Source organism: Platalea leucorodia, assembly GCF_965183815.1.
Source record: "Platalea leucorodia genome assembly, chromosome: 3".
NCBI classification, from domain to species: Eukaryota; Metazoa; Chordata; class Aves; order Pelecaniformes; family Threskiornithidae; genus Platalea; species Platalea leucorodia.
Genome location: NC_138825.1, coordinates 114,949 through 138,718, shown reverse-complemented (window position 1 = coordinate 138,718; position 23,770 = coordinate 114,949). Strand labels below are relative to the sequence as shown.

At 42.8% G+C, this 23,770-nt stretch overlaps 1 protein-coding gene across 9 annotated transcripts in view; it reads left to right on the top strand.

The window, feature by feature from the left end:
- RIN2 (Ras and Rab interactor 2) overlaps window positions 1–23,770 on the top strand; it is a 280,543-nt gene that overhangs the window by 204,693 nt on the left and 52,080 nt on the right. The gene's annotated exons all lie outside the window — the stretch shown is intronic.

The following is a 23,770-nucleotide window of genomic DNA, read 5'->3' as shown; positions in this document are numbered from 1 at the left end:
TTGCTTCATTACAACCAGCAGAGCACTGCAAATTGACTCTGAGGGATGCTAACAAGAGTCTCCCCCAATCTCATGTATACAGCCTTAGGGGCAGAAACAGCTTTATTCTGAGGGGCTTTCCTCAAAAAAATAAAAAAGGCAAGCTATTCTTGCTCCTCACTCCACCCGCTCCAGAATGTGAATGTCATCTGGCCAAACGCCCAGGACTAAACACAGTGCTCTAAACATGGTCTCACAAGTGGCTTGTAAAGGAAAAGAAAAAACAAAAACTTTTTGGACTTTTAAATGGTTCTCTTACTTTTTTTTGCATCCAAAATGATGTCTTTGGCTTCTACTTTATATTTGCCGAATACAAATCCGTGCTTTCCAGTAATTAACTCCAGGGCTCTTTGACCCTGACTTTGTTGAAACATACTTCCAACATGAAAATAACCCAAAGTCTTGCTGGTTTTCCCTCCACACCTGACGTGTATTACATATGCTGACATTCCCTTTCTTAACTTGCCTGCGGATCTGTAGCCTTGTCTTCCTCTTAATCCTTTGCTTAATAGTTTCTCTTAGTGGATGATGCTTTGAGCATATGCCAAAATACGTGTTTAAATACATTTGAGAATGAATGTGTAGAAAGCAATGGAAATACTTGCTTGACTAACTTGCCTGTGTTCCTCCCTGAGCTTACTGGTTGAGGTGAAGACTTAGAGCTGTGGAGCACGTGAGGATGGCAGAGGGCAGGTCTGAATGAGCGATCGGAGCAGCACAGCGAGTCAGTACGTGGAGAAATGTTGTTTACCTTGGAAGAGTACCCTCTTTTATCTTCCTGCCGGGCAGATGCCTGGTCAGGTGCTTAAGGCAAAAGCCCAATGCGCTGGCACGGGGTGGTTTCTCCTGTGTGGAGCAATGGGCAGAATTGCCAGATGTTGTTTCCCACCTCAACCTGTGCCCCTGGGCCAATGTGGCAAGGTGCTGCCTTTTACTCAAGCTTCATGCCGATTCTGTAAGTGAGCCTCGTGATAACTTTACCTTAGGAATTAAATAAGTCCCAGGCTGAGGTCTGGGTATCTCTGCTGCCAGTTTTGGATCTGCTTGTGTGGGAAACTGCTCACCACTTTTTGCAAAGAAGTTAAGTCTTTAAACTTAATTTCTTTTTAAACTTAATTTCTCTATTTTTTTTATACCACCACAAAACAAAACCATAACCTTCACAAAAATAGGCATACTTCCTTTTGCCAGCTGGGGCCTTGACATGCTTTATGATGTATAACTTGCTGAGAGTGTAATTTCTTAGGAAAACAGTTAGATACTGGCAGCTATGAGATGCCAACACTCAGTAAATTGTAGTAAGCTATTTTGGCTATAGCTGGGCACTTAAAGATAATTTCTTCACAATGTTCACGGTAGTTAATGCAAGGTGAAAAATCATAATTTGAACACTTTGAATAGCTTGGGGGAAGGAAGCCAGGGTTCTTGCAGTGTGTTTGCAAAGGGCCACACCTGTTTGTTTGTTGTATAACCCCAGCTTGTACATAGGCTTTACTAGCATCTGTGTAGAGACAGCTGTTTAAAATGCTGGTTGTTTTGGAAGTTGACAAGAGTTCAGTTTTGGGAGGTGTGAGTATAAAATGTGAATTTTCAGTCCTGTGACTTTCACTGCTAATAGTTTGAACTTGATTGACTTCAATAGTAGCTGCAGTAAAACTCGTATCCTGAAGCGTTTCTCTGAGTGTATGTTAGTCCTGGGAGATGCTGCTGAAGTCTCCCTAAACTGCTTTTAAATAATTGAAATTTTAGAAAATTATCTTTGAGCCATGAGTAAACTTTTCCAGTAGTTAAATATGTCAGACTTGTAGAACTGTTTAGTTAAGTCAGTTACAAATGTGGGTTGTCCACTGGCCCCTCTCCTGTGTCCCAGAAAGGTGCCATCCCTGCCTGCCCTGCCCTGTGAGAAATAGGCTGTGGCTCCACCTTAAAGCGGGGTAGAATCCAGGAACTTTTAATACAGTAAAAACAATGAACAAAAGTTATTGCACAGCAGCAATGTTTGAGTCTTCCCAACTTGTCATGAGGAGTTATGCGGAAAGCCTCAGTTCTAACTTGTATCAGTGGTCTTCATTTTATGTAGTATATACTTCTTTGCAAACTGCATTGCTTGGAATTTTTGGCTTATGTGATCAGAGAGAAAAAAAATGAAGATTGACCATCAAGTGAGCAGCTAGCTTTCCTTTGGTTAATTGAAATTTTCTGTTTAGTGGTTCTGTAAAAATTCTTAATTCATGTTTGTTGCACAGCTCATCCATGTTGGCAGGAATTCCCTACAAAGATATTCTCAGCATTTGTTTTGCAGTATGTCCCTTAAAGTATTTAACTTTATTGCAGGTTTTTTCTAGAAGGTATGATCTGCCAAGATAAATATTTGGTTTGTTATAATGCAGATTCATTTTTTGATGTCTATATGAAAAACGTTATTTCATCCCTTGGTATTTCATGAATGACAGGGCATATGTTAGCTGTCACTTACAGCGTGTTTCCCATATGGTTAACAGCAGCTCTGGAAGCCAGAGAAGTGGTGTAGCTCTATCTTGCATGTCGTGTTCCTTGCTAAAGATAGTATACTAGCATGCGCACCCCCTTTTGGCAGACATACCGGGCATCTTCCTTCACTGCTGATAGCCTTCTATTTGCCGTGCCGTAGTCTAGACTTGAGAACCATTGCGTTTACTACTCCGCAGTGAGCTGGAGGCTTTTTTTTTTTTTTTCTTTTTTTAGTATCGCAGCCTGAGAGCTATGTCTAAATTCAGCCTTTTATTTAAGGTTTATTTTAGGCCAAGGAACACGTAATATTTTGTCAATTTCACTGATGCTCCGTGCCTTGCTTTTATAATGTTCTGTGTTTTGCTTAGCATTTAAAGTGGTTTTACATGTTTTAAGGACAGACAGTAGGTGACAGTTGTGTTTCAGTAATTACTAATAATGTTCTAATAATGGCTAAAACATTGTTAGTTTTAATGTTGACCGTCTAACAGTAATGTTCCTGGCAGGCTTTTGGTCACACCACTGGAGTGTGGAATGTAAAGCTAAGGAAAAATCTTGAGCCTTGGGATAAGCCGAGTGGCATGTTTAACTGAGGATTGCTGGATGGAGACACTAACTTGGAAGCAGTGAATTGAAGAAGGTAGTCTTAATATCAACACATTGTTTCATACCACCTTTTCTTTCAAAAGGCATGTGTTTATCAGTGTAGTTAAAGCTCCTGCTAGGAGGCAGTGTATCAGTGGTGTTGGGAAGACTCCGTGGGTTTTTATTTTGTTGGGCCTTCCCGTTCCCGCGTGCGGGCGGACGCGCGTTCCCTGCGCAGTTCTGTCTGCGAGGACGTTTCCCTTCCAGGCGGGGACGGGCTCGTAACACTGCTTACAAGCGTTTCCTCTGTGTCGAGGCGGAGCATGCCCTTTGGGCCCAGCAGAATGGGAAGACAGCCTTTATTTCACTAGCGGAAATCTTCATTTGGAACATTTTACTGGAATCTGGTGCATTAAAAGGGCAACTAATTTAAGAAAGGTAGATCATAGGTTCAGCTCGTGCGCAGTAAGCTTTCCATTCAGCAAGGTGCTTGTACTTTATATATGTATAATTTTAGCTATGAATGGACCATCGGTTTTTCTCTGTTCGTGCTTTTCCTAATTGACGCACTTTGTTAAATGAGCGCTAATACAGCATAGGCCAGCAGATTGTGTTTAACTCTTTAGACTATGGTAAAGGTCCTGACAAAAATGAAACACCAAGTCTAACAACCTCCATGTTGTATACACTATCCCTGACATCTGTAAAGCCCTACTTAGTCTGAATGTACCATCTCCAAAGAAAGATAGCCTATGTAAAGTTTTGGCAGAGTTTATTACGTGTGATGCCCATAGGGTGACTCTTTCAGCATTTTATGGAATCCCTTGCTTTAATTCATCCACTGTCTGGTGGCTAGCATAGAAAGCTGGTTGTCAGTCAAAAGCTTTTAAACCTGTTTCTAGGCTAGCATCTTTTCCTTGCCTTTCAAACAGTCAATAACCCCAGCGAGGCCTTAGACCTTCCTCTTTCAGATCCAGTTCAGCAAAGTACCTGCGCTGGTGTCAGTGCCACTCTAGTGTGTTGGTTCTTTGGTCTGTGTTGTGAATGTGTAGGCTAACTCCGAATTGCACATAAGATGATCATCATTTAAATGACAGACCTCCCAAGGCTACAGATAAATGTCTTGGGTTGTTGGAAAGTGGCTGAGTTATCATTTCCAGGGGCAGTCTCTTAAGTTCCAGCCTTGGTGGTCGTGAAATGGCAAATTAAGGCCTGAATATGATACGTTGGTGTCAGTGTAATTTGTATGTAGGTGTGAAATGTGTGAGTGCAAGGATAGGTATGTTTCTGTGTGAATGTTCGGGTTTGAGGAGATGGGAGAGAGGTGGTTTTTTGTGGCAAGCTGCTGAGAAGCACGGCAGCTGTTTGAAGGTGCTCATGGGCTTGGAATGCATTTCTGATCCAGAGATTAACGAGCAGAAGTTGTCAAAAGTTCACTGAGCATGCAGGCTTCAAAAAAGTAGCTATTGCTGCTGAATTCTGCAGTGCTGGCAGCACCGGGTGGTCAGTGTTGGGTGCTGTACAAAGAAGCAATGGCAGAAAGCTTAGACTAACGTGCCACTGGCAGGATGGGCAAAGCATGGAAGGAGAAACGGAATCGCAGAGTGAAACGTGATTTAGATGCTTTTAAAGCTGGATTACAGTCTGGATCACTTTCCACTATGCATTGCTGAACAATAGATTCCCTGGACAAGAGAGGGACCGCTGCAGTGTTATTCTGCAAAATATAACTTTTATCTGAAGGGGACAAGGGGATGAAAATTGGTTCTGTCCCTTCAAGCTAAGAATAAATGTGGGAAACATGAGCTGAATGCAGTCAGACTGGCAGCTGACAGCAGCTGCTTCTGTTGCACTTTGGGCTATAAAGGCAAGCGAAAGAGCTTTGCTCCCGCCTGAGCCCTGTAGCGGCACTAGGAAGGCCAGCTGACTGTGCCAGCCCCTCCGGGCTGGTGAAGGAGGGGATGGGAGGAGAGGACCAGCAGTCCCTCTGGGCTTGTGCTTTCCTGCTTGTCAGGGGGTACTCAGCATCAAATGCCAGCTCATTGCTTGGAGGGCATTGGCCTCAGCAGGGTCTCTCTGGGCAGCTCCAGCTGTCCTGTGTGCAGACCTTGGGGGAAATAATGGAGCATGCTTGATTTCTGTCTTTAGGAGGAAGCTGATACCAGCTCCTTGCTGGGCATTGTTCGCGTTCACCTTCTCCCGTAGGTGTTGGGGTAGGACTTCGTGAGTAGGAGGAGACAGAGGACAGCGAGCCTGCCCACATGAGGTCAATGAACTGTGAAAGAAAAATGTTTATTTCCTCCTTGATTTGCCTTTTGGTGCTATGGTTTTGGAAGGAAGGCAGAATGGGAAAGAAATAATGAGTTTTAGGGGTGAATTGAGTTCCCCTAGCTCAGTCACAGCAGGTCAAGTTACTCACTTGAGAGATTTGCGACTCCCCAGAGACATGGGTTTGTGTTTGTGCAGGGGATACATCATAGCTGAGGTACAGAAGAATAGAGAGAAATGAACTTGTTGGTGTTTATTTTAAGAGTGGTTGATAGACTTTGAAAGGGTTTTTTTTTTTTCATGTTGCTGAATTTATACAAAGAAGCTGTATAAAAATAACCGGCACCAGATGTAGAAGCAATAAAATAATGCCGTGTTAAGTCTTGAAACTGTGGTATGTAACCACAAGAACTATTTTCACCAGTTGGCAGCTTTCTCTTTATTATCTGCAGAAAGAGAATGATGGAATTTGTTAGCTGTTAAACAACTTAATTTTTCATTTGTAAAAGGACCAAGTAAACCTGCATCCCAGTATGCTTAGTCCCAGCTCCCCATACACAATGGTTGCCAATGTTTGTTGCTAGCAGTCATGGGAATCTTCTGGTACCAGTGTGTCAGTAAGAATTAAACCTAGAAAATATCTTGTCGTCTGACTGCTGCCTCACTTTCTGGGTTTGATAGCGTTTGATTAAGATCAGAAAGAAAAAAGTGACACTAACAAACTCTTTATCTGACCTATGTACATAACATACCCCTGATAGAGTAAACATGTGGAGTCACCAGTGTGTTTTACTTCAGAATGGTCTGCTGTTGTCAGTACTTTGACCCAGTTTCACATTGCAACAAATGAGGCTTATTTTCTTCTAAAACACTTATTTCGAAACACTTTGTCCCAGGAGAGAGAAAACAAATTGTTTACACAAGCAAACTAATAGTGGTGAATTAAACACCCACACTTCCTTCTTCAGGAGTTCCCCTGCTAGTAGTTTCTATGAACTCATAAATCCAGCGAGGAAAGAGAAACTTTTAGTAGTAATCAAACCAGTCTTGATGTGACTGCTGATGCTGCTGAGGAAGCAAAGTTCGGTGGTGATGATATTCCCTGTACCACTGGGGGATCAAAAAGAGGTTGGACAGAGCAGAGAAAACTGCTTATCCCAAAATCTAGGGAGGGGGAGGACCGTCTTTCTTCCTTGTCTGGATGAAGACAGCCTGGGAGAGGCTTTAAGCCTTTCTCTTTACTGTAAGAGCCAGTTGCTGGCTGTAACATCAATAGCTCCCTCTTTATATGTGGGAGTGCATCTGTCCTGGTCTTTTGAGGGGCTTGAGGAAAGAAGCAGATAGGTGAGTTATTGGGGTGATGATCTTGGATCACCTTCTCAAATACAAATGTGATGTTGGAAGAAGGGGGAGAGATGAGAAGGCTGCTCAAACCTGTGTAAAATGCCAGATCTTGGAGATGTCGTATAATATGAAATAATCTGTCTTTCCAGGATCCTTATGCAGATGGCTAGGGAGAAAGGGGTAGAAAAGGAGAAGAGCTTTAGTAGGAAGTAGAAAATAGTGAAAACTGCAAAATGTGGAGAGAATTGAGTTGGTGGGTGGAAAACTTACAGGTACAGGGAAGAAAGCTGGCAAAGTAGTGGGGTTTCATCCCCAGGGGTTCAGCTGCAAGAGGGAGGGCAAGTTGGGCTATACCCAGCTGGCTGGGGTAGGAGAGACGGGGGCTGGTCAGGATAAGCAGAGTGAAAGAGGAGAGCTGGTGATGGACAGCCTGCTGGAAAAAGGGAAGGCAGCCAGGAAAGCGGCACTAACTTTTGCATTGTTGATGAATTGCAAGTCAGCAGTGACGGAAGAGGGAGCATTAAGATGATGGAGGTACCAGAGATTGTTATCAGAGGGAAGAGTTGTGGGGAGAGGTCAGAGGGAGCAATTGTCCTCTGAAGGAGGATCCCGAAGAGCAGCCCGAGGACAGGAAGCACGACCTGTGCCTACGTCACTCGGAAGCCACACAGACGGAGGCCCGAGCCGGGAAGCTCGGTTGAGGCTAACGTTGTCAGTCCCGTGGTGTACATATTAAAAAAGGAAGAGGGGTGGAATTAACTTGGGACAGATAGTTCAACAGCCTTCAGCTTTGAATTTCCTGGGTTTCACTGGCATGTGTCATAACCTTTTTGTTTTCACTATTTAATTTTTTTTCCCCCCATAAAGAAATAGGATGGAAGAAGAAACAATAAACAGTGTTTATCAGAATAGTATGCCATGTTTGGCTTCTTTCATTTATTTGGTGAAAGTATATTTAGAAACTAAATTGTAGATTCTAAATATTTGCGTATGTGAAACTCCCTTGTCCCTCAAAAAGAAAGCATCTCCCAAATGAATCCTCCCAGCCCCCCAAATAAGAAGCAGTTCAGTTATATGAAAGAAACATAACTAAAATAATATTTCAGAGCATAGTTGGTCAAAGTTGTGGGTGAATTTTCTCATAGAACAATCACTCTTTATAGCCAGTCGTATAGATCCTTATGGGAGAAATGTACAGATGCCTCAAATGATTTTGAGGATCTAAACTTCCTTGCTAATTTTTCCAAATAGGTCAGGTAGGGGCAATGCCTTGTATTATGCTATCTGCAGACTTTGTTCTGAGGAACTGTTCGATCGCCCTATTTATGCCTCCCCCCTGTCCCCAGCCAGATCCTCAAACAAGCGAGAAATAAAGACTGTTCAAATTAAGTTTGTTTTCTTCCTGGGATCTTGTGTGCGTGTGGGGTTTTTTTGTTTTGGTTTGGGTTTTTTGCTTTTTAACTCCTAATAACATTATGACGTAAGTCTAGGCATTTACTCTCCTGTGATGTGTGTATGGCATATCTGAAAGACAATGAGAACCCTGTGCTTTGGTGATTATCCCGCTTGCCGTGTTGGCACACTCGTACGACAGTGAGCTGACTGACAGAGATGGCTCAGTCTGGTTTTTCCACTCTGTATAGTCGAAGTGTGGTTCGGGAACAAATTACACATTCTGAGCTTGATGGTAGCTTTCCCTCTACGTAACACAGGTTAGCAGCACTGTGTTGTAGTAGCGCAGAAGGTCTGCAGTCTCTAGTGGGGCAAACCCAGGTCACCGGTCTGTCTCTCTAAAGCCAAGACAAACAGTGATGCAAGCTTTCTACATCAAGTAGCTTTATTTCTGGCTAGTGGATCCTAACTAGGTTAGGTCAGTGAACACTCCCTGGTATAGGCATGAGTGTTTTGCTGTCCGGTATGTTTACATGGGAGGTCTTTGTATGGAGAGCAATGAGTTTGGTTTAAAGTGAAAGATTTTCTTGCAGTCTTTTCTGTGCACAAAACAAAATAAATGGGTCAAGACATAAGCAACGTTCTTTAAAAGTTTCTCTAGTGAAAATATTTTCTTTTGTCCATTGAGAAATAACTCTTTTACTTGGTACTCCACGGTTTACCGTGTCTGTGCACTGATTCTACAAGAAGCGTTGGGAACCATTTTGGAAGTGCGCTACAGAAGGTGGTGCTTAAAGCAGTTGGTTCTGCAAAAATAAGTAGTGAGTGCTCAGTGAATAAAGAAGCAAACTGTCTTTAATGTCCATGTGTCTGTGGTGTGCAGGTGTTTAAAATGAACAGCGCAACCACAAAAACTTGCATGTGATTTTCCTCATATAGGCTGTTTGATTACATTAACCTCTTGGTTGGAAAGCAATAGTGGAAATGTAGCTAGTGACATGCAGATACAGTTGTTCTTGAACAAAAAGCAAATCCACAACTGCGTAGCTTGAGTCCGCTCAAGATAGTGACTTGGTGCTGACCTGATGTAATTCAGTATGTAGGAAGCTTTACTTTCTTAAACAGGCATGTTGAAAATTGATCCTTTCAAGATCCAAGAATTTCATCAGGTTTACACTAGCTGACCCAGAACACTTAGTCTACTTATTTTAGGAGGGAGAAATGAAGTTCAATCGCTCTAATTTTTTTTTTTTTTCCATATATTTAACTGTCCTGGTTTTGGCTGGGATAGAGTAATTTTTTTTTTCCCTAGTAGCTGGTATAGCGCTGTGTTTTGGATTTAGTATAAGAATAATGTTGATAACACACTGACGTTTTAGTTGTTGCTAAGTAGTGCTTACACCAGTCAAGGACTTTTCAGCTTCTCGTGCCCTGCCAGCGAGAAGCTGGGAGGGGGCACAGCCAGGACAGCTGGCCCCAACTGGCCCAGGGGCTACTCCATACCGCGTGACGTCATGCTCAGTATAGAAACTGGGGGGAGTTGGCCAGGGGGGTGGTGACTGCTGCTTGGGAAACCAGATAGGCATCGGTCAGTGGGTGGTGAGCAGTTGCATTGTATATCGCTTTTGTATATTCTATTATTATTATTATTATTATTATTATTATTAATTTTCCCTTCCTTTTCTGTGCTATTAAACTGTCTTTATCTCAACCCATGAATTTTAATTTGGTTTTTTTTTCCCCCCGATTCTCTCCCCCATCCCACTGAGGGGGGAGGAGTGAGTGAAAGGCTGTGTGGTGTTAGCTGCCTGCTGGGTTAAACCACAACATTAATGTTAGATAAATGTTCACATATTACTCACTACGTGAGCTGCCAATTTTTTGTACGCATTTTCCAGGGATAGATAAATAATAGTTGTAGTTTGTTTAGTCAAGTTGTCTCTGTAGAAAAAGGACATCCAAACTTTTCTTCCTCCTGCTGATACATAGCTCCAATAGCACATTAAGACAGATGTCATCTAACTGGACTTGTGCAAAGCACTTGACACTGTCCCGCACGACATCCTTGTCTCTAAATTGGAGAGACGTGGATTCAATGGATGGATGACTCGGTAGATAAGGAATTGGCTGGACGGTTGCACTCAAAGAGTTGCAGTCAATGGCTCAGTGTCCAGGTGGAGATCAGTGATGAGTGGTGTTTCTCAGGAGTCAGTTTTGGGATTTCACTGCTTAACATCTTTGTCGGTGACGTGGACATTGGGATTGAGTGCCCCCTCAGCAAGTTTGTTGATGACAGCAAGCTGTGTGGTGCAGTCAAGGTGCTGGAGGGTAGGGATGCCATCCAGAGGGACCTTGACAGGCTGGAGAGGTGGGCCCATGCGAACCTTGTGAAATTCAAGAAGGCCAAGTGCAAGGTCCTGCACATGGGTCAGGGCAATCCCAAACATGGTTACAGGCTGGGTGGAGAATGGGTTGAGAGCAGCTCTGAGGAGAAGGACTTGGGGTTGTTGGATGATGAGAATCTCAACATGACCCAGCAATGTGTGCTCGCAGCCCAGAAAGCCAACCGCACCCTGGGCTGCATAACAAGAAGCATGACCAGCAGGTCGAGGGAGGGGATTCTCCCCCTCTACTCTGCTCTCGTGAGACCCCACCTGGAGCACTGTGTTCAGCTCTGGGGCCCCGAACGTAAGAAGGACATGGACCTGTTGGGGTGACTCCAGAGGAGGGCCACGAAGATGATCAGGGGCTGGAGCGCCTCTCCTATGAGGACAGGCTGGGAGAGTTGGCATTGTTCAGCCTAGAGAAGAGAAGGCTCCAGGGAGACCTTATTGCAGCCTTCCAGTACCCAAAGCGGGCCTACAAGCAAGCTGGAGTGGGACATTTTACAAGGGCATGTAGTGATAGGACAAGGGGTAATAGCTTTAAACTGAAAGAGGGTAGATTTAGATGAGATACAAGGAAGACGTTCTTCACTCTGAGGGTGGTGAGGCACTGGAACAGGTTGCCCAGAGAAGTTGTAACTGCTCCCTCCCTGGAAATGTTCAAGGCCAGGCTGGATGGGGCTTTCAGCAACCTGTTCTAGTGGAAGGTGTCCCTGCCCATGGCAGGGGGGTTGGAACTGGATGATCTTTAAGGTCCCTTCCAACCCAAACCATTCTGTGATTCTATGAAATTGTTTGCTCAGAGTTTAGAGCTTTCTGCACCTGGAGATGTTTTCTCACCCAGCCTGTGTGTTTGTATACTCAGGTGTGTATCGTTTGCTAATAAATACAAAGCTAAAAGTCTTATTTAGTAATTATTTAAGCTGATATGATTTTTGATTTTGTGGTTTCTATTGGGTTATGCAAATGTAGTAATTCCTGTGTGATGAAAAGTACAAATGGGGTTTGGAGGGGTGGGGGGATCCCACCCCTGTGAGAAACTGAGGGAGGAAAATAATGCTTTTCCTCTGATAACTTGTTCTTTCAGAACAAGCAAACAAAAAAGCAAAAAAAAAAAAAAAAAGTGAAGCAACCTGCTACACAGTCTTATACCTGATTTTATTATTTTTTGTGTATTAAATAGAAATTCAAGAAACTACTCCAGTGATGAAAGGGAATACACACACCTTTATGAAGTCTTGGCAAAAACCAGAGGTTGGAAGGGGCCTCCAGAGGTCAGCTAGTCCAGCCCTCCTTCCAGTTAGATCAGGGTGATCAGGACCTTGGCCCACGGAGTTTTCAGTGTCTCCGAAGATGGAGACACCTCAGCCTCTCTGGGTCCCTGTTCCAGTGTTTGGACGCCCTTGTGGTGAAAATCTTTTTTTCTTACATTGAGTCGAAAGGTCCTGCCTTCCACTTTGCCCTTTGTCTCTTGTCCTTCTAGTAGCGCGCTTTTGAGAAGAGTTTGGCGCTCTTCCCTCTGCCCTCCCATTAGGTCGTTGTAGACAGCAAGACAATCTCTCCTAGCAGAACATTACAGAACAAAGAAAATTTCATTGAAATGAGCCAAATGGGTGTAGCACTTCTTTGTAGTTTGGGGGTGATGTGTGTGCGTGTGTCTCGGTGGAAGTGAGTTTCCTTCACGCGCGCTTTTGATACTCATTCTTCTTTTATGTGGTCTCTTCCTGTTTCTTTGTGATATGTCCCACTCCTGATCATACCTTTTTCCTCTGTATATGCACTCATGACAGTAAAGGGTTGTCATACGTGACCCCCATCATTACAGTGGCTGAAACTCTGGCGGTGCTAAGTGGTTTACTCTTTGGAAAAAGCCCTGTGGGCAGTACTGTTTCCAGTTGTCATGGGAAACAAAGACTAGTTGGGTATCAAAGTTCTCACTGAATCTGAGACCGGTTTCTTAAATATTGAGAGTGCATTAACCCCTGGGACTTCTTGTCTTAATGGAACCGTGCATGGGGTCAAAGAGGGCACATATGCTTCCTGAAATCACAAACACGTCTTTCTCTTTTTAAAGAGGATGCCACACAATTTAGATTTGTCTCATTTTAGATACACGTGTAATCTGAAAAGTGATTCGAATGCTCCCCTCGCTGTTGGACTAATTCTTTTGTAAGTGGCTGGAGGATGAGGTATCAGCAGGATTTGCGAAGCAAGCCATCCTGGGGTGCTGGCAGTGTGAGTGTGAGGTGCTGCAGAACGTGATGGCGGCTTTCTCCACTGCTGCAAGCAGTGAAGGCTGTCGCTTTTGCACTGATGCTACCTTTTGTATTGTTAAGGTAACTTAGCCTGCTGGCTAACAGGTAATCACATAAGCGAGGACTGTGAGGACACTAATGTTGAGTACAGGCTTGCACAGCTATGGTATCCTGTAGGTTGTGTGTCTTGGGATGTGTTATTGTGCAGCTCCTTGATACGGTGAGCGTAGTTTTTTGGTATACAGCCTGAGTATGTATGGTCCACAAAATTACTATTTCATGTAATGTGCTAATAGCTTGAATAAAGAAAAAAGGGTGAAATTGTTCCTAACTAATACTAAGGGCTAAATTGAGAAGTGGCCCAGGTGGTTACATGTCTTAACAGTTTGTACCAAGAAATTCAAATATTAGCTGTCACCATGGACTCAGCTGAAATAAAGCTACTGTATACTTAACTGCCTTAACTTATTACACTCAGAGGAAGAGCAACCTGTGTACTGAAGGGTAACAGCTACTGTCACTGGGAGCTATCTGAAAAGCAAGGTGTCAAGTGTAGTACGTTTCTGATGACCTGATTCCATAGCTCATAGGTAAAACATTAGATGAGTGGGGGTCCAATGGCACAAGTTACATATTTTCTTTTGAATGTGTCACATGGAAGATGAGCCTAAGGTCAATGCCAGAATAAGAAAATGCTGTTTGTTCCCTAGTTAATCATTGCCTTGACGTCTCATGCTGTGCTGAAGTCGAGGTGCACAGCAAATGATGCTCTCGGCGTTTGTATTCAACAGTCTCAGAGTGAGCAGTGCAATCTTTTAAGTAGAGCTTGGAATAACAGATGTGGTCAGTGACTTACGGGTTTCTTACAGACTCTTCTTGCATGCCATTTAGTGTGCTCCATACTGAGCATCATTCCAATACTTGTGGACATCGATGGAAATCTGTTGATTTTATGAAACATAGGATGTAGTTTCCTAGGCATTTGCTATCTCCTGAACAACAGTTTACTTCGTTTAACTAGAGTTGAACAAAGAATAATCTTTGCAAAACATTTCTTAGGGAATAACGAAACAGTTGCTTGCAATTATAAAACAGTTATTTTCTTATAGGGAGATATCTATTAAGCAGAGCAGTGATGCAACAAACACAACTTGAAAGTGCTGTTGCATTATAACTGAAAGAAGCTATGTTTTGTCATTGTTAAGTGGCATACAAACTATTTAACATTTGATTTTATTATTTTTTTCTTAATAGTGAAGAACCTAAAAGATATTTAGGGTTATCTATTAATTGAAATTAATATCTTGCAATCCATGGTTAATTTTTACCTTTAAGGTCAAACAAACAACTTTTAGTTCTGTCTGGTTCCCTCCTCCCCTCCTTTTTTTTTTTTTTTTCCCCTTCTGTGTGCTGCTTTGGATAAACAAATGGAATCCTTTTCAATGAACTATATGAAGAAGACTTTTTCCAAAGCAATTTGTTTTGCCCTGTCTCTGAAAATTGAATTGCTTTTACTGGAAATCAGCTGAAACGTACTGCTCAGTATTTCTGAAAACACTGAGCAAAATGAGCAAGAGCTTTGATGTATGTAATACTCTGCTGCACTGGAGAAATGTTTTAAAATGGGAGTCATGCATGTTTTAGAGCGCTGTGGAAATTTAGCCATCTGACGTACATAAAACAGTTGGGACCCGATGATGAGCGCTAGAAATGCAATCTTTATTGCTTATATTAACCTGAGTAATGTTATAGGACAGTACACATAGTCTGTGGTGCCTGTTTCACTGCCTCTGGTACCATACACTGAAAGTATGTATTAGCATTTGATGGACCTGAGAGGAGGCTGGGCAAGTGCAGAATGCTGTAAATAGTGTGCTTGACTGTGCAGAGAGTTGTGCTTCTGTTATCAGACTAAGAAAATACGTAAAATGAATTCCTGGCTGTTGTTCATAAGTCCCCGAGATAGTTCAGCAGCATATGGGGAGTTTGAGATTGAAATTACCTAAAGAAAAGAACATTTTGCATGTGAATTATTGATGTCCAATGTAAGAGAGTGTGTTGGGTTTTTTTCTTGAGGCAGGTGAACACTGTGACATTTCAGATATGTTTTGCCCAGTGAATTTAATGTACCAGAAGTCAATTTTGGTTTAAAAACAGTTATCATAAGCATGGAGCATCAGCCACATCATCCTGGCTTTTGCGTGTGGCTGGCCTGGCTTATTCTGTTGAACTTGAAAAGGTTTGATATGTACCTGCTAATCTTTCTAAAGAGCATCTTTGTGGTTTAATGGAAGAACTGGCCAAGGTTAACTTCAGCCAGGGCAGCTTCTGTCCCTGGGCTTTCCCTGTAGCCAGGGAGGGGAGAGGCAGGTTTAGGGCACCTCTGTTAAGCGTCCGTTGTGTGTCCTCCTCTCCAGAGTTACCCTTTCTCCACTGACTGAGGGACACCCAACAGAGATTGACCCTCTCTGAAATAAAGGTAGTCCTTGTTATGGTCTACTGGTGCAGCATAAAACTCTGCAAACAAGGAAGGTAGAGCATGTATGGGATTAATCCATCAGAGGAAAGACCCACGAACTCTGGCGAATAAATGGTAAACTACAAGGCTTCTTTCCATGTCTAGTACTGAATTTATCATTGCTTCAAACACGTATACCTTAACCATTAGGTAAAGATACCTTGTACGCAAGAACCCTCTTGCCAGAGTGTGGATGTAAGTTCAAGTTTGATCTGCTGTATTACGGTGTTGCAGGATTTCTTTTCCTGTATATTACAGATTCACAGAATGGTGATAATGGAGAATATTGTTCATGAAGTAGTCCTAAAAATTTACAAGTCTGGAGAACAGACAAATACCACATAGTAATTTTAAGAATGTTGGTGTACTTTTTGGCAAGTCCTTAAAAATGTAGGTGAAGGTGTCCCTTTCCTTCCATCAGGTTGTTTATTTTAGCAGGAAAATCTTATTTATACTTTCTCCCCTGTCTTCTGAAGTTTTGCATATCTACAGATACTGTGCATGCATTTAATAAACAACGACGTATAGTTCAGGTGCCGATTTTCAAAAGCATGCTGCAGTGTCCTTACCTGGCTTTCAGTAGAGTCAGCACGCCTGTATTTTTTTTTTTTTCCCCCAAATACGATGGAATAGAAATTATGGTGTATGTCAGCAATTGTTAGGTGCAAAAGAGTAAATTGTAGAAAAAGATGCTGTACTAGGTGCAGCTATCTAATACCAGAAGAAGCATATCTAATCACTTAACCCTAGCTCATGGAAACAGTTGAGTGGATAGAAGTGTTTAAGCTATTGAAGCGGCAGTAGGTCAGGTCTCTCCTTCCCCCTTGCTGAATGGAGGAGTGTTATCCCTGGCAGTGGTGTGGTCAGAGCTTTGCTTGGTGCCTCTGTCGGGCGAGAAGGTAGGAGTTATGACATGAATGCTGAAACCCTTATCCCTCTCTGGGATTCGTGGTAGCAGAGATAGAGCTGCTTTTCCCAGGTGCCTAAAATAACCCACAGTCAAGTCCAGCAGGTGGTTATCTTGTGCATCTCCATCTAGGTGCAGGTGCTGTAACCCATCTCTCTCAGCATTTGACTTAATGCTTCATTATGAATTCCGAAGCTTCTCCAGACCTTGAAGCTATATTGTAATTCAAGCGATTACCTTTTCTTGCTTCTTCCAGGAACCACAGCTCCATGTTCAATGTTTTTTAAGAGGTTTGAAAACATATTTCTAAATGCTTTCACTGTTATTATTCACTGGTTTTGGCAGGAATAACAAATGGAAATTGCTGAAATACTGCAAGAACTTCTCATTTTGTGAGATATCCAGGCCAGGGAATTTGGGAAGAACATGAACCTTCTGAAAGGTTATCCAAATCAAAGCCAATCTTATAAATGTCTCTGACATGTCTAGAGGCAAAACAAGACATGAATGTATCAATATACAATCATTCTCTTATAAGAGCTGTGGTGGTATCCTTCACGATTAAATGCTGTGCCAAAGAAAATGACTTGGGTTTTTATTCCTTTTCAGTAATGTGGAAAGTATGCCATGGGAGCAAGCAGGAAGAGGTTGTTTGGTGGAAGAGAGGAAGAAGAAACTGTTTTGGAAGGGGTGCAGAGAGACAGCACTAGCAGCAAACATAATCCTCTTGGTAGCGTGCCATGCTCAGCAAAGCTTAAGGATTAGATTTTCCGAGGCATTCAGTGTTTGCCTAACTGTACGCTCCTGTTGGAAAGAGTGATACAACGTCTGCCCGTGTCAGCGGGAGCGGAGTCAGGCCAACTCTTGCGCACTTTTCAGATGGGATTTTCAGATGCTTTCATTTCTGCATTTATGACTTCAGCATAGATAAAAGAAGTGGGTAGACAGCTGTGAGTGAGACAGCAGATCCATCCAAAATCTAACGGGACTTAAAACCTCTCTTGAGAGTGCCATGCTGAAACAAGTTCAGAGTAATTCCTTTTTATCCTTTAGTCTCTTAAAAGGCTGCCAGTAAGTCGGATCTGGAATCAAGGGGAAAACATAAGCCTGCAGGCAAAATGTTGGTTGAGGTAGGAGTGATGACTAGGTGAAACCAGATGCAGAAAGATCGATGTGTAAGTTTGGCAGTGACGTTCCCACTTCAGGTTAAGTGAGATAAATATACCAAGCCTGATACATGGACTCGTTCACAGCCTCTGAAGATCCGAGTTTGTCCAAGTAGTAGTTCCTTAAGCAGTTGCTGATATTTTATGGCATAGTGACGTGAAGGAGTCCTTGGCAAGATGGCTGTGATTTTTAACAGCAGTGTTACGTTAACCAGGATGAGGAGCATTGATACTTCAGGATGCAAATACAGGTGTCAGAAATGATCAGCCAAGGAAGCTGAAAACAGCTGTGACCTGTAATAAATAAGCAAGTTGACAATTTTGGGAGCTGAAGAGTAACCTTTGTATGATACAGTTTGATATCTAGGAGCTATGAATGGGGTGGGGTGGGAGGAGGGCAGTTTGCCAGCTTTTTTTTTTTTTTTTTTTTTAGGAAAGAGGACTACTAGGAAAAGAGCAGTCATACTGCAGCCAAGCGTGGGTCCATCTAGCCCATTATCCTCCTGGTTACGAGGAGGATATGAGGTTATGACCCTGCAAACTCTTCACTGCACTTCCAGGTGCTACACCTTGCTGCTCAAACTCATTTGCCGGTTCTTAAGGCTTCACTTCTGCCTCCAGATTCACAACTGCACCACACCTTGCCCTCACTCCCGTGAGCCAAGGCTGTGCTGGGCCCTGGCAAAGTTCTGGCTGTCCCCAGGGAGGTGGCCAGTGGCGCTAGGAGCCCCAAAAGCTCGTCTGCTTGAGCAGATCAGAGACTTCTGCAGGCTCTGGGGCCGCACTGCTGGCTGGGCTCTGGCCTCTTGACTGTGCAGGCCTCCAACAAGTTCAGGAAGGCCCACATGGCTGGGGCTGCCAGCTCAGGAGTGGGCAAGTGCTCAAAAAGTGGTATGTCAGCAGCTGGGATGTAGCTGAACCTTATTTCACTGGTCAGAATGTTTGCACATCATTTAATTCTGCTGGTTGCCTTTAACTACCTCATATCTTCTTCTTTATGGGAAGAGTAATAATTTCCTTGGAGGAATTAGTGAGGTGTGTAACTGGCAGTAAATTCAGTGGCATTGCATTTCAGAATGCATTAAGAGGCGCTTTGGGGGAGTAGTAAGCACAGTTCACCTGTGATCTGCTCGTTGTTTTTGAGAAGTTCATGTGTTGCATATTTCTGCTTCCTTTTTAGTTTTTCAAAAGAGTATTGTTTCTTGAAAAGAATTGCAAGCAGTCATTCATGGTCCTTCTGCCTACGTGTGTAGTGAGTGTATATCTTTCAAAGATTTTTTTTCTTTAGCTCATGGGCAGCAATACTGTTGTTCGCTGACTGCATCCTGCTGGCAACCAGGCTTTCTTCAGGGGAGTAGCTCACACAAACTGGTTATGTTCAGGTAGCAGAGATAAAAGTAAAAACAGTGCTTGATGAAAAAGGAGGTTGATCAGGGAATGTTTGTTGTTTCCAAGCTTTTTCAAACTTTTTAATTATATTGACAAACTACAGAAATATGACACTGTGTAAAGAGTGACTTGTCATTTTTGCTGTATGCATTATTTGTTTACTACAAGTAATGTGCTCTTGCATTATTTGAAGAAAAAGAAAAAGACCATAAACCCTTTCTGCAGCCAGAAGACTGATGGAAGTTAGAATCCTTTTTGCATAATCCCCTCGCTTTTTGCTTGTGGATACAGCTGTGCTAACACAATGCAACATTTGAGTTGAGAGGTCTGCAAAATCCTGGCACCGATGATAGTTTTCAGACTGAGGCTCTTATTTGATAGATTTTTCAAAGTGATACTGTGCTCAGTTGTATCTCTGTGGCCCTGGAAGTAGGCTTTCAGTTAACTTCTCAGAGGAAATACTTTCAAAAGGAAAAGTTTAATTTTGCCAAGAATCAGATAAGGTCAGAGTAATTAGACAAACGAGAGCTTTGTAGGTTAGAGATGAACACAGCCCTCTCCATGGGGTAGTGCAAATGTGCTAGGAGAACAGGAAAATGAAATGCATGAGGATACTTAAATTTGCTGAAAGTTCTGTGTATATCTCTGAGCATATTCTGAAGTGTAGGATTGCATTTTAGAAGTATTTTTGTCACATTTTTAAAAAAAAGTAAAATGTATTTATCCTTCCTGTTTCTGATTTCCGGTTTAACCCACCAGAAAATGGGTTCACTGAATTAATTGTAGATTTTTTTTTTTTCATACTATATACATATATATAAATTGCTATTAAAATTTGATTGTAATATGGTGCTAATTCACCATGGGTTTTCAAGTACATATGTAGTAGGCTCTGCCTAGCTTCCATGCATTTCTGTTACGAGAGAGTAGGGATTGTATTTCAGCTCCTGTACTGCACCCCGCTGCTGGCAGAGTGGATGGCCGAAGGGCTCCATTGACAGCTATCAATCAGCATTAGTCTTCTGACATCGGCTGACCTTTGCCAGTTTATACTTAAGGTCTGGACTGATATTTTCTCCTGTTCTTCCTTGGCTGCAGAATAGTAAAACCCTTTTTTGTTTGCCTAGAGTAGTTCCTGTGAGTGTCTATGCTGAGTGGTTGCATGGCCTTTACAGATTGATAATGAAAGAGGACAGCTAGTTCCTTCAGTGGGATAACTTAGGCCTAAAATACAAAAAGTGGGTTCTGCTAATTCTGTTGGTCAGCCAGCAAAAGGAAGGCTGCAGATCTCTCCTCTTCCTTCAGGGACAGCGTTAATGGACTTTCTTCCCTCTATCCTTTTGTAAACAGAGACTCTTTTCCCCAGTCAGATCTTGCTAGGTTGGCCAAGAGATCAAAAATCATAGTTAGGAACTAGGGAACAGAAAACCGGTGCAGGTGTATAGCCTCAATTCCTTAGGAAACTGAGTGGGGTAAGAAGGATTGTGGGCAGGGACTTTAAGTTCCCCAGGTCGCTGGGGCCTTTGCTTTCCAGCTCAGGGGAGGCATACAGGCTGTCTCATCTTTGGGAATTTCAGCTAAAGAAAATGGGATGTTTTGCCTTGTAAAAGCATGATTGGAATGAGAGGATTAAGGGGAAGGATCCTGAGAAGTCCAGGAAGACAGCGATCGGTGCTACTGCGGTTAAGAACATAATAAATACCAAATAAAATTGCAGGAGAGGGAGGGAAAGTAGGAGCTGTTTTGACAAGAAGTCAGAAGTCTTGGTTACATCCAGGTGCCCGAATGGTGCTCTGGCATTCCTGTGTAAATGAAAACAAGGAGGAGAAGGGAGTGGAAGAAAAGATGAAAAGCACCGATTTTTTGGAAACATACAGCTTGCACGGGTGTCAGCACCCGTGGAGTAGCATTGCATTTCAGAGCAACCGGCCAAGCAGACGAATCGTTCCTTTTCCCTGCCCTGTCTTGTCCTTTGTCACGAGCTTTGTCCTGGCTTTGCGGAGCTGCGGTAAGACAGGGCTGCTTCCAGGAGAGGCTGGTGCTGCTGGGAGGGAGCCACCCGGCCACGGGAGCAGCAGGCGGTACTCCAGCACCTGCTGCCCTTTGAGAGCCAAGAGCTAAGTAGGTAAAGTGCCGACGGCTTCAACACAGAAAAGGCGACCTTCCAGATCGCTAGACAGAGGGTCACATTGAGTTATGCAGTGAATTGGCTCCTGCAGCTTGATAACATTTTCAGATGGGTTTCTGAGCATTCACCCAGGCAATGTCTACGCAAATCTATCTAGACTCTCTGCCTCAGTCCTTAAAACACAGAGGAAGGAGAAAATGCTCGTCTCTGGTATCTGCAGAAGACGACATGCTTTGCCGTCTTTCTCCACACGGCTTCCCAATCAAAGAAGGCAGATTTTTCCTTTCTGACGGCCTCATACTGTCCAAAATCAGCAAAGACAACTTCAGAGCAGTGGTTTTTCAGCCTGTTTTGGATCTGAATAAGCATCAAATGTGGACAGCTGTGTAGAGAAATGAAACCTCCCGACAGTAGGTCTGTTTTTCTGCAGTTGTTTCTGTGCACAGTGTGGAGATGCCTCTGAACACTGAGGTGGGGCACAGGTAGGGGCCCACCCTCAGGTTTTTAAAGCGTTGCACCCACCCCCAGCCATCCATTTTACCAGCGGGTCTTAATGTCTGTTTGTGTATTAGGTGGCCTAAAAAAAGCATATGCACCAAATAAAAATAATAATAAAAAAAACCCCAAATGCGAAAAGCCAACAACAGTGTTTCCCACTGTGCTGTTTTTAATCAGAAATACTAAAAATGATTCGAACATGGAACAGTATTTAGGTTACCCTAAGTCAGTTTGAAATGACAGTGTAACCACAACGGGTACCATGGATTGATTCACTGGCTATGTAGAGAGCTGAGAGGAGCAAGGACTTGAGCTCAGCTCAGGCTTTGGAGTTATGGTCATACAGATAATAATAATGCGTAAATAGTAACAATAATAGCTATGGAAAAGTCCAGAGCTTCAGAACCTCTTATAAGCAAAACAAGCAGTGGTCTTGTCTGAGGCTTTCTTCTGACTTAGAGTCACGCTGCTCTTTGAAGGGCAAACTGTGTATTTGTATGTTTGCATTCTTCTGTATGTTTGAGCGTGGAAGCTTATAAACTTTGGTTCTGTTTTGAAATAAGATGAATGTAAAAATCTTGGCATGGTCTTATTTTGGTAATAGGGTTGCATGCAGACATCCTTGTGGTTAAATTAAAAAAAATTAAAAAACATTTTATTTCCTGTGAGGGGGTGGTTGTTTGCAAATGGAATGATTAACGACTGAGACTAGAGATGCGAATACAACTGTATGATCTTGCTCATGAACCCCTAATGTAACTCATTTAAAATCTCTGGGTTTTTTCTCTGGAATCGAATTTGGCAATGTCATTAAGAGGATAGCATCAACTTGGAAAATTGAATTTTTCTTCTAATTCCTTTTTGGGTTTCTTGGGTCTCCCTCCACCTTAAGTCTTTCAGGTGTAAATTCCCTTTTCAGAATTCATTGAAATTAAGAAAGTTGTTATATGGCAACCTTTCAATTGTTTAGAATAGCCAATATAAAATACCAAAAGTATTTAAAATGTCTGATGCTCCCCAGAGTGGAACCGTTCTGTACCCTTCTGCATGTGGCAAATGAGGACATGGAGCTCAGCTGATTTAATAGCACCTGTAAACCCACCCACTTCACTGGACTTCAGTCTCTTGCAGGATCGGTGCAATCAAGTTATTTAGGCAGACTTCAAGTAAAGCAACACAGATCACAATGCTTTAGAGCCTTACCAGGAGTGTATTGCTTTAAATGTGCTGAGTTACAAAGAAAGTTTGGTTTGTTTGGGGTTTTTTAATTCTTTTTTTCCAGCACTGTTTTTTGTCTTCTCTTGGTCATCCGCTAGTGTTTGGCTTTCACAAGAATGGAGAATTCAGAATTTTTCTTTCAACCTTTAAAGTCTGCAAACTCTGTCTGGAAAACAGGCTGGTTCCTGAGCTTCCCGGCATGGCTGCTTTTTAACAAGAATCTGAGTGGAAAAATGTAACCTTTCCTAGTGCTCTTGTGGTATGACCTCTGGAAAGAGGATAAACAATTTAAAGCTTCCTGCTACATGTTAAAACCAAGAGAAAATCTTTGTTTCTCCTGCTTCTACCTCTCACCCTTTTCCACTACGTGTGCTTGCCAGGGCTTTTCATTTAACCCTTTTTTCTTTTAAGCTCCTCCTTCCTCCGTGGTCCTGTTTGCCCTTGTCGATGCCGCCTCATGAGGCATCAGAGGGAAGCAGGAGCCTGTGTCTGTACTCAGGGCAGGGTATGTGTCAAATCTGCCTTTTTTTTTTAACTCTCAGCATTCTCTGTCCCAGCTGCTTTGTTTTGCTCAAGCTCCATCTGCAGCCGTGCCACTGAACTTGTTTTTCACTGCTGCTCACTGCCATTTATATTTTAATTTCTGCTGTATCAAATCAAAAGCTGTGCCTCTGTCTCAGTCTGTGAGGTTTTGCACCTGCAATATTCGCCATTTAGGTAACTGAAACTTCCAACATAACTACCTACTATGTGGTCAGAAAATGTGTGAGCAAGGAGAGGAGTTAGGCCATTTAAATGCAATTATAAGCTTACTGTTAAAAATCCTGGAAGGACTTTTTAGCCGTGGGACTTGGCTCCTGTTTAGTTCAGAAGTTTGTTCACAAATTACTGGTGTGAATCGGTTGTGACTTTGGAGGAACTCTGCGAATCAGCTGGAGATCACCCCATGATATTTCTCATTATGTGCCTGTGTTCTGGTAATGCATTACTGTATTCTTCTGGGTGTTAGACAGTTCATTCAGTTTACCTGATAGTGGAAAATGCAACTTCTTCCCAGCTGCGTCTTCAGTTTCTCACTTGGACATGACTCTCAGAAGACTTAGTTGCATTTGAGGAACTTCAGGCAGGATTTTTTGGGGGGTGTTTGAGGTTTGGTTGGTTGGGGGGGTGTGTGTGCCTTTTTTTTGCC